Below are 15,256 nucleotides of genomic sequence, written 5' to 3'. Positions count from 1 at the left end.
GCACCGAAGTGGAAATTTCAAAACCGAAACGAAACCGAAAAGTACCTGTAATCAATCTGACCCAGACAAACACCACAAACCCCTTTAATCTGTGATACTTGTATGAGAATATGCGTGGACCTGGAGTAAAAACTGTCACTCCTGTTGACAAGCCGTAGGAGTATTAGTTCATTCAGATCACATGCTAGCAAATAGTTAAAGATCTTAGATGTCTGTGTGTACTGCACTAGGTGAGGTATGAGGAGGAAAATAATAACGAGGCATTCATTCATATTATATTTTAAAAAATGGTACATGAGATGACATATAGACCTAGTCAGCAGTGAGCACCTTGCAGGCTTGCATTTAAAAAGGCAGAGTCGCACGGGGCACATTAATAAAAAAATTGCACTATAGTCAAATACAGTGGGGACTGGTGGTCTGTGACAGTCAGTCACAGACCTTACCTTAAATGCTGGCGAAAGTGAGTCCCGCCGTCGGGTGATGAGGTATGCAGCTTGCTCGGAGTCACACGGGGTTGGATGGCGCCCAGCCCCCACAGAACGCGGACTTCACCGTTGACTGTCTGAGGGGAGCCGCATGGACAGCCGATGGTCGGACTCGCACCCGCCAGTGACTGGCTGCGACGTCACAACGCCAACGCTGGCAGTGGCATAGCAGGGGAACCAGGAAATGAGCCGTACGGATGGTAATTAAGTCCGGCTCTGAGGTGGGTCATTATCGGCGATTATTTCTGTTGTTTTGGCATGACCCCAAAAACACGATTTTTGGACGATATGTATCGGCAACGATATATTGGTGCACCCCTACTTTAAACACTCCCTATATGCCTGCCACCCTCCTTTTTTGCACTCTACAAGCCCATATGTAGGACGTTCCTTTGGTGCAACAAACCTCCACGGATAAGCTGGGTGAAGCTGGTGCTTCCTAAGGCATGCAGAGGAATAGGTCTCCCGGACCTGCAACGCTATTACTGGGCAGTGCATTTAGCGCGAATCATAGACTGGAGGGTGCATAGCCGGTGTAAAGATTGGGTGACCCTAGAATACTTGACAATGAACTGTCACTTATGCCTTACCCCTTGGCTCTCTAAAACACACATATCCCCAATTGCTTTAACTTATCCCCTAGTTGGAGCCACCCATCAGGAATTTTACAGGATTTTGTCAAACACTTTTTTCAGAGGGGCCAATTCATGCTGCAAACTGAACTGGCTGAGCATTCTGGCTCGGGTTCATTCCCTTTCTGGCCCTCTATCCTGCTTTGAGCTCAGAGATGGACGAGAAGAACTGGGACTGCATACATTTGTACATTCACAAAGGGTCCCTGAATGTCTCTGTCCAGGAAAATGGGTACAAACTAAAAACCTGCTGGTACAGAACCCCCGGACCTAGTCCATAAGTTCTCCCCTTCTGTCTCTAAACAGCGCTGGCGCTGTGGCAAAGCACAGGGCACGTTCTTTCATATTTGGTGGGACTGCCTGGCACTCCAACCATTCTGGCATAAAGTGCACAATTTGACAACAACAGTGTCTATGCTCCCGCTGGAGTTTTCTCCAGCACAGTATCTTCTACATCTAACTAAAATTTCTAAAAAGCGGTACTATAAGTCGGTTGCAATGCACATGATTAATGCTTCTCGGATGTGTATACCAGTCCATTGGCGGTCTTCATCCCTGTCATCCATGGCTAAATGGGTTGCTCGAATTAATTGGGTCGCTGAGATGGAAGAATTGATTTATACTGATGCAGATAACATTGCCAAGTTCACTGCTACATGGGTGAGTGAGTGAGAAACTTAGCGCAACACATGCAAACTGAATCGCCTCTGGGCGCTTAGAATCCATTTTCTGAGCGAGACTTTTTGCCCTCAGAAGAGAGGTTTTGATTTTTCCTCTGAAGGCAAAGTGGTTCACCTCCAATCGGATGCTGGTTGGTAAAGCGTTCCACAGTCTGGGTCCTTGGACTGCAAATCTCCGTTCTCCTTTGGACTTGTATCTGGCTTTGGGTATCTGGAGTAGGTTTTGATTGGTGGAACGCGATTGGGGTTGTGAGCTTTTAGTTTTTCGTATATATATTGTGGGGCATTTCCTTGAACGCACTTATGCGTTAGACAGAGTGCCTTGAAGGTGATTCTGTCTTTTACTGGCAGCCAATGAAGCGATCTCAGAGAAGGTGAGATTGATTCCCATGTTTTTTTTCCAGTTACCAATCGAGCGGCCGTATTTTGAACGACTTGCAGATTAGAGATTTGGTATTTAGGGAGTCCGAGATACAGGGCATTAGCATAGTCAAGCCTGGAGTTGATAATTGTACCCACCACGACTGCTATGTCTTCTTTTGGGATGAAGGGAATGAGTCTGCGTAGTAGGCGCAGCAGATGGTTCGATCCGCTGACTACTGACCCTATATGTGCATCCATTGTCATGTAGGTGTCGAAAATGACTCCAAGACTGTTGACTTTGGTGCTAAGGGTGATGGTTTTACCCAGAATGGGCGGGGGTGTCCAAGTTGTTGTGGGATGATTCTTTCGATTGGCGTGAAACAGGAGAAGTTCTGTTTTCGAGCCGTTGAGTTTAAGATAACTCTTCGTCATCCAGTTTTCTATTAAAGTAAGACATTTCTCTAGTCCGAGATAATGATCCTTTTTGTTGCAGATGCGAAAGTACAGTTGTGTGTCATCTGCATAAGAATGGTAAAGTAACTTCTGGTTACTGATGATTTCAAAGAGAGGGCGGAGATGGATATTGAATAGAACCGGCGACAAAGGGGATCCCTGAGGGACTCCGCATGACACCGTGCGTTTTTCAGAAGTGAAAGGACCAAGTTTTCACTACTTGTGATCGGTTTTCCAAGAAGGAGAAGAACCAAGATAAATCACATTCCGCGATCTGGCTACGTCAGCTAGCCGAGTCAGTAATAATTTGTGGTCTACCGTGTCAAAAGCTGCGCTTAGGTCCAGCAGTACCAGAAGACAAGATTCTCCTTTGTCTGCTGCCTCGAGAGCATCATCCCATATTTTGCGAAGTGCTGTTTCTGTCCCGTGGCCAGGACGGAAACCCGATTGAAACGGATCGAGTAATTTGTGTGTGTCTAAATGGTGTTGTAGCTGTTGTACAACTTCTTTCTCCATTACATTGGAGAAGACATTTAGGCCTGTTATGGGTCGACGGTTGTTTGGATCTTTGGGGTCGAGGGTGTTTTTTTTTTAATTGTTTTTATTATACCTTGTTTCAGCAAGGTTGGCACCATGCCTTCCTTGAATGACAGGTTTATGAGCTGCGTGATAGCAGGTGCCAGAATATCGGCACATTCTTTCAGCAGTTTGGTGGGGATGATATCATTAGGCGCTGTGCTATTTCGCAGAGTACCGACGATATTTTTAGTGGCATCGATGGAAATGGGTTTTAGAGTGAAATAAGTTGATTGCGGAAGATTGATGTGGATATTAGCTTTATGATTTGGGGGGGGGGGGGGAGGTTGATGAGGGTTCTATTTTGCTGAATACTTTCACAGATTTTTTCAATTTTGTTAATGAAATAATCTGATAATTCATTGCAAAATTCTTGTGAATCAGAATTTGGGGCCTCTAGACAGACTGGGTTCATGGTCTGGGTGACTAGATTGAAGAGTTCATGGGGGCGGTTTAGGGCATTTGTGATGATGTTGGAAAAATGACTTTAAAGATTTCTTTATGGTATTTCTTGGTAATTATTTTATAGGTGGTGAGATTATCCTCTGAAGAGCTTCTTTTCCAAGCTGCTTCTTCTCTTCTGCGCTCCTGCTTCAACAACGCCAGTCGTTGAACCAGCTGGAGTTGTTTTTGCGGATGCACGTTTTACATTTTGGCGCTAATAAGTCTGCTGACTGTAGTACAGCCTTGTTGATGGCGTAAAGTGTTTCTGTGGCTGTTTGGTGTTGTTGGAATGATTTTATTTTGTTCCCTAATGTGGTTTTGAAGAGTTCCGAGTGGAGCTTCTTCTGAGATCTGGTCCAGTGTGTTAACACCGGTTTTATCGTTTTTTTTTAAGGGGGTATTTGTGGTAATTCTGAATTTAATTGCATGGTGATATGTCCATGGTTGCGACTCATTTTCCAGACTATTGATTTCCAAATCTTGTCTGAAAATGAGATTGAGCGTGTGACCTGAAGCATGTGTGGGCCCAAGTACTAGTTGCTGCAGACCAAATCCTTCCAAATGGTCAATGCAGGCGTTGGCGACGGGGTCCTGTGAGGAGTTGGCCCAGAGGTTGAAATCCCCAAGCAGCAGGAGGTGTTTAATGTTTAGAGTATAGGTGGAGATTAATTCTGTCAATGATGTGAGGAGATGCGTGCCTGGACAAGCCTGGACAACCTTTAAAAGCTCTCAATCATAACGAGACCTTCTGGAAAGTGCAAACTAATATCAGAATGGAGCCATTTTGCCCCAGATCTTAAATGCAGATTCGGCCTCATGCTAAGGCTTGACGTACCATAGTGTTTTAACCATTGGATGCTGGAGAGGGTAGTTGGTGACTTTTGCACCCCCTCTCCTCATTAAGCCCTGTCCTCTTCCTCACCCACCCCTCCTACTCCCACTCTCTCCCCCCTTATCCCACCCTATCCACCCCCCGCTTTTCGGCCCCCTCCTTTCTTCCCTTTTTCCCTCCCCCTTTACTCTATTTTTACCTTTTTTTTTTTGTCTTACCTTTTCTTTTCTTTTTCCCTCTCCTAGAATTTAAATACCTAAACACCATTACCTCATGTATGAAGCAACTCACTGTGTAGAGATGTTTAGGCATGCTATGAATCTGCTTTGTTGAAATCTACCTGTATAACTTTTTCATCTGGCTCATGGAATCACTTCTGCCTATGTTATGTGCAAAAAAAATAAAATGTTTTTGTTCAATAAAGTCTTTGTGGAGAAGAAATAAATAAATGACAACAACTGATCACAGCTGAAAGTCAAATGGCTTTGTGCGCAAAGGTGATTAGCTACACCTAAATGAGTTTACGTCATTTTTAGGAGGGGGAGGGGTGATCCTTTTTCTAACTCAGTGATTCTGTTTTTGAGGGGTTTTTCACTTCGGATTTTATAAGTTACACTGAGTAAATACAGCTAGATAAAACAAAAACTGTGTCTGTCTTAATTTCAGGTGGCAAAGCAGCAAATGTGATTATTTTAAAGGGGGGGTATTCTTTTCTATACCCACTGTATATATACTGTATATATTACACACAGACATATTAAAGTGTATTTTTTTGTTTTCTTTTGCTATAGATAGAGAAAGTTTAAACAACCTAACAGAATTTTCCCTCACCTTTTATTCTCAAGTGATCACTCAAAATTTTTTAATTCCCATTACTTTCTAACTCGATGACAATGGTTACTAGGATAATAGAGAGCGTGGTTGTTCCCAAATTGAAATCTTGATAAAAGGTCTACCCTTTCCTACTTTTTCCAAAACTGAAGACATCTTTTACATACATTAACATTTAAGTATGAAGTTAGGATTAGGGTACAGGTTATAAAAGTTATTGATATATACTGTACATATTTGGCATCACTATGAATGAAGTATAAAGCCAAGGGGGCAGATCCACAAAGAAGTTACGCTGGCGTATCTATTGATACGCCGCGTAACTTCTAATTTGCTCCGGCGTATCTTTGTTTTGTATCCACAAAACAAGATACGCCTGAAGCTGTGCTAGATCCGACTGGCCTACGTCTTAGTACGCCATCGGATCTAAGGTGCATATTTACGCTGTTTCTGTAAGGCTTTTTTCGGCATATAGTTACCCCTGCTATATGAGGCATATCCTATGTTAAGTATGGCCATCGTTCCCGCGTTGAATTTTGAATTTTTTACATCGTTTGCGTAAGTCGTTCGCGAATAGGGCTTTGCGTAGAATGACGTTCACATCGTAACGTCAAGAACCCCACGGACGTCATTTACGTCGGGTCAAGACGTATTTCCATAAAACACGTCCCCATCACATCCATTTGAATTGCGCGCCCTTACGCCGCCGTAACTTCTGGCGCAAATTCTATGAGGATCAGGAAATTACGCTGTAAGTTACAGCGGCGTAGTGTATCAGAGATACGCTACGCCGGACGCAACAATGCGCTCGGGTACGTGGATCTGGCCCAAGGAGTTTAAATAATTATTTCCTCCAGTTTGCACTTGCCTAGTAATATACAGCTATTCATTCTATGCAATGCACTCTGTTCAGAAGAAAGCATGTATAAAAAGATGCTTTTTGAAGTGGCAACATATAGAATGAGTAACAGCTTCTAAGAAGGATGTTTACCATTTGAAAAGAAATGTCACCTAAATCAGCAAAAATAACTGCTGTAAACATGATTTAGATCCCAGTCACACAAATGATATACTGTAAAATGTGTATCTTTTCTCACAAATCACTGGTGCAAGCTAGCTTATATATGATTAATGGATGAACTCAATGGGAATGTGTCTTTTGGTGACTATTAACTGCTGACTGAGCTTTGGGAGCAATATATATAAACATCCAGTAGAGGGCACACTCACACCACCATAAGTTTAATTTGAAATACTATTTGAAGATGTGGAATGTTTATATATGTTTTATCTCAATGCATAGAATGATGAAATAAACATATAACATAGTACACGTTTTGTAAGATTTAAATAAATAAAAAAGATATCAAATCATACAACTATGTTTCTAAAATAAGCTGGATGGTACATGTATTAATGTAACCAAAGTAGACTGCATAGTGGGCAATGAGGTTTTGGTTTGCTGCTATGAAACGCACATCTTTGTAGGTTTGAGATTGATGGTTCTGGCTAATTTATGTGCAGATTTACAGGGGAGAATCTTCTTTTTTTTTTAAACTATAATTCACTGCATGGCCCTTTAAAAAACAATGTTAAGTCTGTGCTTTCATAAACCTATGTAATAGTGACAAACTACTAGCTGCTGCAATAATATCCAAATTTCCAAATTGATACAATTAAATCACAGTGGTGTGTGTGTATGTGTGTATATGTATGTAATATACACACACACACACCCCCTCCGCCATACTAAAAATATATATTTTTTTTAATAAATTACATGTATCTATGATTATAAAAACCTTGTGCAAACATTTAACTATTACCTGTGAAAACAACCACTTTAACACTTTTTAGCATTAAAGTTTTATTCCTTTATTTATATTAAGTGTGGGTGTTCACTCATTTATAGGACCATACAAAACTGGGGCTTAAAATATGCTCCACTGGGAGTATGCAATATCAATTAGACTTAGATCATTTATTCAATTTTATATACACCCCTGATTACAAAAATTGGGACACTGGTCCAAATCATTTGGTGAAGGGGTGATTTATGGCGTGGGGCGTTAGTTCCAGTGAAGGGAACTCTTAAGGCGTCAGCATACCAAGATATTTTGGACAATTTCATGCTCCCAACTTTGTGGGAACAGTTTGGGGACAGCCCCTTCCTGTTCCAACATGACTGTGCACCAGTGCACAAAGCAAGGACCATAAACACATGGATGAGCGAGTTTGGGGTGGAGGAACTTGACTGGCCTGCACAGAGTCCTGACCTCAACCCGATAGAACACCTTTGGGATGAATAAGAGCCTTCTCGTCCATCATCAGTGTCTGACCTCACAAATACGCTTCTAGAAAAATGATCAAGCATTCCCATAGACACACTCCTAAACCTTGTGGACAGCCTTCCCAGAAGAGTTGAAGCTGTTATAACTGCAAAGGGTGTGGCTGCACTACTGCTGCTCTCCTGAGCTCCAGTGAGGCCTACTGATCCAGGGAGCTTGATTACTTCCTATACCCAGAATGGATGCAGGAATCTGTGGTGGACCCAGGGGAGGATCCCTCGGATGGCCAGGGTACCGGTCCTCCCATACCAGTTTTTGAGGACCTGGGAAATGGCCCAGCTAAAGGTGAAAGCATGGCAACCTACAGAAAGGTTTGCCCAAGAATTGCAAGAATCACCAAGGAAGAAGTACTGGTGAAGTTAAAGTTTGACTTCAAGCATAAAATTTGTGACCGGTTTCACAGTTCCAAGAGAAGACAGCTGCGGCCTGAGTTCATGGCTTTGGAGGCCAACGTGGAAAAGCAGAGTTTGCTGGTAGCCACATTGAAAGAAACCAGTGGAGTTTTCAAGGAAAACTATAACAACAATGATCGCTTATATGCAATGCGCAGAAGGGCCATAGAGGTCAGTGGATGGCAAGCATCACCAGAGTGTGAGAAGCCAAGGTTGGTACAATGCAAAAAGGTTTCTCTTGGCTTGGACTGTGTTTCTGGCCAGCATGCTGGAAAGTCTTTGCATTCCGTGCCAAGTGTCAGTATACATGCAGAAAGTTGAAAAAGCTTTGACAGACAGGCTGCGGGTGATCAGCAGTCAGGTGTTTTGACTGGCAGTATGTCATTGGGCCAAGGAAGTTATGTGCCCTTGTCACTGCAGCAGGAGGCTATGGAGCAAGATGATCCATAGGAGCCTGTGAAGGGAGCGGGTATGCTAAAGTCCATTACAAAAATGGAATCGCCTTTGCATGATTGCAAGTTTGCTGTGTCTGGATCATCTGAGGATGAAGATGAGGATAATGATGAACCTTTTGAAACATCGGGTGACAGAAAAATCAGCTTTTGTTCATGTAAAATAGGGAAGAGCTATATGTTCTACTCGAACATCGGATGTTCGAGCGTTTGCCAAATTTCTCTCTCTTTTTTTTCCTTTTTTTTTAATTCTTGCCCTCCCCTCTCTCCTTTTTTTTTTTTTTTCTTTTTTTTTCCCTTGCCGTCCCCTCCTCACTCCTTCTTCTTTTTTTTTTTTCTCGTTCTCTTTTTTCCCTTTTATTTTTTTTTTCCTTTTTTTTTTTTTATCCTTGCCTCTTCCTTTTCTCTTTTTTTTATTCTTGCCCTCCCCTCTCTTTTTTTCCTGATCTGCTAATCGCCAGGTGTCCCCAGGGAGAGCTGCTCTCCCTGGGGACACCTGGCGATTAGCTGATCACGCTTGGCTTAAAAATATCCTTACCTGCTCCCATATTCACCACGGGACCATCCAGGTGATCTTATCAGCTTAAGAACCCCGCTTCCATCTTGCCCCAGATTTTATAGCCCATTACAGGCTTTATTGAGCCCATTATAATATCCCCCTCATGCGCCCTCGGGGGGACTGTCAAGCTCATGACCCGATCATTGGACCAGCTTAGACCCTCCTGAAGAAGCGTTATCTCCACCTATTAGGTATACATGGTTTTGTTTTTCTTACATTACCGATCTGATCTGTGGGGCTTGTCCCTAATGTTTTTATCTGTATATTGTTTTATGTGAATAAATAATTTTTATACTATTTGTATGGATTCCTATAAGTGCCTCGAAAGTCCCAATCAATACCCCTTGACCTGTGATTATTCATGTTAATTGGCCCCAAGCAGCCTCTTATCTATATCCACGTGGTCTCATTTTCTCTTTTTTTTTTCCTTTTTTTTCCCTTGCCGTCCCCTCCTCACCATTTTTTTTCCTTTCTTTCTCTTTTTTTTTCTCTTTTTTCCCCATCTTTTTTTCTTTCTTTTTTTATTCTTGCCCTCCCCTCTCTTTTTTTCCTCTTTTTTTTCTTTCTTGCCGTCCCCTCCTCACTCCTTTTTTTTTGGGTTCTCTTTTTTTCTCTCTTTTTCTCCTTTCTTTTTTTCTTTTTTTGCCCTCCCCTCTCCCTTTTTTTTCTTTTTTTCCTTTCTTTTTTTCTCTCTTTTTTTTCCCCTCTTCTTTTTTTTTTTCCGTTGCCGTCCCCTCCTCACTCTTCTCTTTTTTTCCTTCTTTTTTTTCCCTTACCCTGCCCCTCGCTCTCTATTTTTTCTCTCCTTTTTTTTTTCTTTCTTTTTTTTTTATTCTTGCCCTCCCCTCTCTCTTTTTTTTCTTTCTTCTTTTTTTTTCTTGCCATGCCCTCTTTCTTTTTTTCTCTTTTTTTACTTCCTTTTTTTCCATTGCCATCAGGGGCATCTCTCTTTTTTCTCTTTCCTTTTTTTTTTTTTTTTTTTTATTCTTGCCCTCCCTGCTCTCTTTTTTTCCCCCTCTCTTTTTTCTTTCTTGTTTACCTTGCCGTCCCCTCCTCTCTTTTTGCCCTTTAATTTCTTAATCTTTTTTTCTCTCTCTTTTTTTCTATACTTGCCCTCCCCTCTCTCTTTTTTTTCTCTCTTTTTTTTTCTTTCCTTTGTTATTCGTGCCCTCCCCTCTCTCTGTTTTTTTTCTCTTTTTTTTTTATTTTTTTTTTATTTCATCTCTCTTTTTTTCCTCCTTTTTTTTCTCTCTCTTTTTCTCCCTTTTTTTTTTTTCTCCTTTTTTTTATTCATTCTTTTTTCTCTCTTTTTTTTCTTTCTTTTTTGCCTTGCTGTCCCCTCCTCTCTGTTTTTTCGCTCTCCTTTTTTTTTTTCTTTTCTTCCTCTTTTTTTTTTCCCTCTATTTTTCTTTCTTCTTTCCCTTGCCGTCCCATCCTCTCTTTTTGTTCTTTGTTTTTCTTTTTTCTCTTTTTCTTACTTTTTCTTTCTTTTTTTATCCTTTATCTCCCCCTCTCTCTTTTTTCTTTCTTTTTATAAAAATGCACTGATTACTGTATAAATGTGACTGACAGAGAAGGGGTTAACCACTAGGGGGCTAGGAAGGGGTTAAGTGTGTCCTAGGTAGTGATTCTAACTGTTAGGGGGCGTGGCTACGAGTGACACATCACTAATCACTGCTCCTGAGGGAGCATACGATCAGTGTCACTAGACAGAAAGGGGAGATGGTTGTTTACACTTGCCTCTCCTCGTTCTGCAGCTCTGTGACCCGAAAGCAGGACACCAGTGGACATTGTGTCTGCAGGTCCCGCGGGCACATCCCGGAGCTTGCGGCAGGGGTGCGTGCGATCACACGGCGGGAAATTCAAAGTGATGTAAATATACGTCACTTTGCACAGCCATGCCATTCTGCCGACGTATATAGTCGTGAGATGGTCGTTAACCAATTAAATTCTTCATATTGTTTTTCCATGGGCTTGTCTTTTGATGTCTGTGCTTAGGGAGTGGGCTGGGGGGCAGTGTGACCTATACTGGAGGGCAGGGCTGTCTTAATGAGAGGGCAAACCTGGGCACTGCCCAGGGGCCCCAGCTGCATGTTGGGCCCCTGCACTTTCCCCAAAGCAGCTGGTCCTTGATCCCACGCTTCCCCGAAAATAGCATACTAGCTCAATATGAATTACTTACCGGAGATCGAAGCCCCTGCAGCTGTCCTCGTACACCGCTCTGGCGGCCGACATCTCTCCCGGGTCTGTGTTTGGAGCCGGTAACCGCACACAGACTGAAGCAACGGCACATACGTTCCATTAGTTGAGGGAAAAAGGATGGACAGCCGCACTTCAAAAAAAAACATTGGGTTGTCTTTAATGTAAAAAAATGGAAAAATACACTACATTCCTTTTATTGCTTCAGTTTGCCCCAGTGCCGATGACATCAGCACATGCAGGGGATATCTCCTAAACCGTGCAGGTTTAGAGATATCTTGGGTAGCTACAGGTAAGCCTTATTATATGATTACCTGTAGCATAAAGTGGTTAATAAGGGTTTACAATAGGGTGCCCATGTGTCCCAGATTGCCCGGGATTGTCCCGCAATTTGCATTTGTGTCCCATGTCCCGTTCACCTTCATTCCGGAATAATACAATGTCCCGGAATGGAATGAGGACACACAGCCACCCTAATAGACAATTGCCAAACTAGTTTCTAGGGCCACCCCGCCTGTCGTCTAGCAACCAGTGACGTCACATTCGCAGAGTCTCAGAGCAAGGCCGAGAGGAGCAAGTGCTGCCCTGCGCTCCCTGTTCACCCACCTACTCTCCTTCTCCAATCGCGGCACCAGCATCTCCTGACTCCTCCAGACTTCTGTAACCTCCCGGCAGGCAGCGGCATTTTGTAGTGCTGGCTGGCTTAGCTCTACAGTTTGACTGTCCGTCCCGACTCCCACATTGCCCGAGCGACCCGACTGCCTGAGGGAGGACCCCCAGCCTGGACCTGGGAGCAAGGACTGGTGCTCAACCGCCCACCACACCAGTCCAGTCCAGATTAGAAGGTGAGCAAATGGAACCTGATTGGAGCAGGTCAAGTGACAAGTCGAGGAACTGGGGCTGGGGACAGCAGAGTAATAAGATGAGACTTACAAAGTGGGGCCCTGCCCACGAGGGCAATTGAAAAATTAAGCTGACAAGTGGGGGCAATAAAATGAGGCTGACAAGTGGGGGGCAATAAAAAATGAAGCTGACAAATGGGGAAATAAAAATATATATATTTAAAAAATGTATACCACCTGTCTAAACTGGTGACCACCGTTTGCTTTTCCAAAAATTGTCAAAAAAAAATATTAAAAATCATCTTTTTTTTTGGACTGGGGCTTGGGCGTGCGTGGGGGGTGTCCCTGAATGGCAGTTAAGAAATGTGGCCACCCTAGTTTACAACCACTTTAATGCGGAGCTCCAGCCAAAAGGGGAAGCTCCGCTTGTCTGCCTCCTACCTATTTTACATCTGTTTACCTGCACTCTCTCCATTGTAGGGGCCCCAGAGCATTACTTTGCCCAGGGGCCCATGATGCTATTAAGATGGCCCTGCTGGAGGGGTCTGCAGTGATTGAGCGGGCTGGGAGGGAGGACTGCGCTGGGGAGGTTTAAGGCCATTGGGGAAGATCTGTACTGTGAGGGATATGGTCTTGGGGCAATTGTACTGGGAGAAATGGGTACTTTTTGGTACTTTTCAAGATGTGCCATTTCATGCATCTTGGTGCGGGGGTGCATTTTCCAAGTGGTAGACCCCAAGCACTCTGCTGTCACAGTAGCCATACCTAGCCAATGGAGGATTTCTGTCTTTATGTTTTATAATTTGCAGCCACCTCCAGGGCCAGGTCGAAGTATGCTTGCAGGGGATCTCCAAAGAGTAAAAGTGCCAGGATACCTGCCCCTGCTCCTTGGGCATCCTCCTATCTGGCTTTCTATTGTGCCTTCATCTGGGCTGCCATGTATTGGTTAGTGTCCTCTGAGGCCTGCTGCTGTGCCCGGGTAGACTCCTGCTGTGCAGGTATAGCCTGCACAAAACACCCCTCACCTTATGAGGAGCCGCAGCAGGTTACAGCAAAACAGGTTTCTGTCCCTTAAAATTCAAATAACTTTTTTAGGGACCCATACCTGCATCTGAGCACCAATTGTGACAGAGTACATGTTTAGAAAATATTAATTGTATCAGCACAGAGTGGTCCTGTGGATTCTTCTAAGATGAACAGTGCCACTTCCTATGGATTTGAAACAGAAAAATGGAATAGAAGGCTTGGACTTTTAAGGCATAACCAAACAGGTTATAAATATAAAATATATTTTATTATACACATAAAGAATATGTTAAAAACATCCACATTGAGAAGTCAATAATTCAAATAGATATACAATTGATACTGTACATAACCAATGTATAACTATATGGAACTAACTATATGGAACTAACTATATGGAAACTTGAAGATGAATAACAATCATTTCATGAAAGTATCGAATCCAGAAGTAAGATTATGTAGCATAAATCTGATGGGTAGAATGACCTAGGCTCTACATGTTGCTCGCGCTTCTTTAGGAGCATCAAAAAAGACTAACTAGATGGAAAAATTTAATATGCATAAAATCAGATCAAATAAAGTACCACATACTATAGTATGGTACCAATCTAAATGTCCCCTCAAGAAAAGAGAGACAAACAACCGGTATCTCAGGGGGGGTGAACAAAGGTCAGGCAAACCAAACAACTACAGGGGCGTGCATAACATGGTAATACTTGATTTGCTATAAGGCTGAGAGTATGGACAGTTGTCCATAATCAAAGGCAGTGTATGCAGTGTATTAGAAAGAAAAAAAAAGGGGGGGTATGGGGACTGACAGGGATAGGAAAAAAGGGGGTAGGAGGAAAGGTAGGGGGATGGAAAAATAGGGGGGGGGATGGTGGATAGGTGGAAAGGAAGGGAAAGGGGATAGAAAAGAAAGGAGGGGGGAAATAGGGAGAGCGGAAAGGCGAAGGGGGGAAACGGAAATTGAAAAGGGGGAGAGGGGAAAGGGGGAGGGGAACCCTGAAGCCCATGTTTTATAAGCATATTCTGATCAAATAGTATGCATAGAAAAGGGGAGTTGCCGCTCCAGGCAGATCCGTTGTATGATTATCTTCCTCTCAGGAACCACAGATGCATATAGCAGACTGGAAATGAAGAATTTCGAACAACCGCACTCCAAACAATCGTTGCCCTTAATGGTAAAATCAGGAAAAGCACTACAAGCCACAGCAAACTGGACAGCTGATGCGTTTCACACTATACTTAGTGTTTAACCACGTAAGGACCGCCTAACCCCGATATACGTCGGCAGAATGGCACGGCTGGGCACAATCACGTACCTGTACGAGATTGTTAAATGCCCAGCCGTGGGTCACGGGCATGCGCCCGCGACCCGTTCCAAAGCTCCGTGACCGTGGCCGCGGGACCCGTGGACCTGATCGCCGCCGGAGTCCCGCGATTGGTCACAGGAGCTGAAGAACGGGGAGAGCTGTGTGTAAACACACCTTCCCCGTTCTTCACAGTGGCTCTGTCATTGATCGTCTGTTCCCTGATATAGAGAAAGGCGATCAATGACGTCACACGTCCAGTCCCGCCCCCCTACAGTTAGAAACACATATGAGGTCACACTTAACCCCTACAGCGCCCCCTAGTGGTTAACTCCCATACTGCAATTGTCATTTTCACAGTAAACAATGCATTTTTATAGCACTTTTTGCTGTGAAAATGACAATGGTCCCAAAAATGTGTCAAAATTGTCCGATGTATGCGCCATAATGTCGCTGTCACAAAAAAAAAATCGCTGATCGCCGCCATTAGTAGTAAAAAAAAAATAATAAAAATGCAATAAAACTATCCCCTATTTTGTAAACACTATACATTTTGTGAAAACCAATTGATAAACGCTTATTGCGATTTTTTTTACCAAAAATAGGTAGAAGAATACGTATCGGCCTAAACTAAGGAAAATTATTTTTTTTTATATATTTTTGGGGGATATTTATTATAGCAAAAAGTAAAAAATATTGTTTTTTTTTCAAAATTGTCGCTCTATTTTTGTTTATAGCGCAAAAAATAAAAACCACAGAGGTGATCAAATACCACCAAAAGAAAGCTCTTTTTGTGGGAAAAAAAGGACACCAATTTTGTTTGGGA

The 15,256-nt window shown here is 43.0% G+C and overlaps 1 pseudogene; it reads right to left on the bottom strand.

The window, feature by feature from the left end:
• Positions 1-9,630: 9,630 nt before the first annotated feature.
• Positions 9,631-10,332, bottom strand: LOC120930445 (annotated as a pseudogene).
• Between the last annotated feature and the right edge of the window lie 4,924 nt (positions 10,333-15,256).

Source organism: Rana temporaria, chromosome 3 (assembly GCF_905171775.1).
Source record: "Rana temporaria chromosome 3, aRanTem1.1, whole genome shotgun sequence".
Classification (NCBI taxonomy): Eukaryota; Metazoa; Chordata; class Amphibia; order Anura; family Ranidae; genus Rana; species Rana temporaria.
Note: the sequence above shows the minus strand (reverse complement) of the source record. Positions and strands in the feature narration are given on the sequence as shown.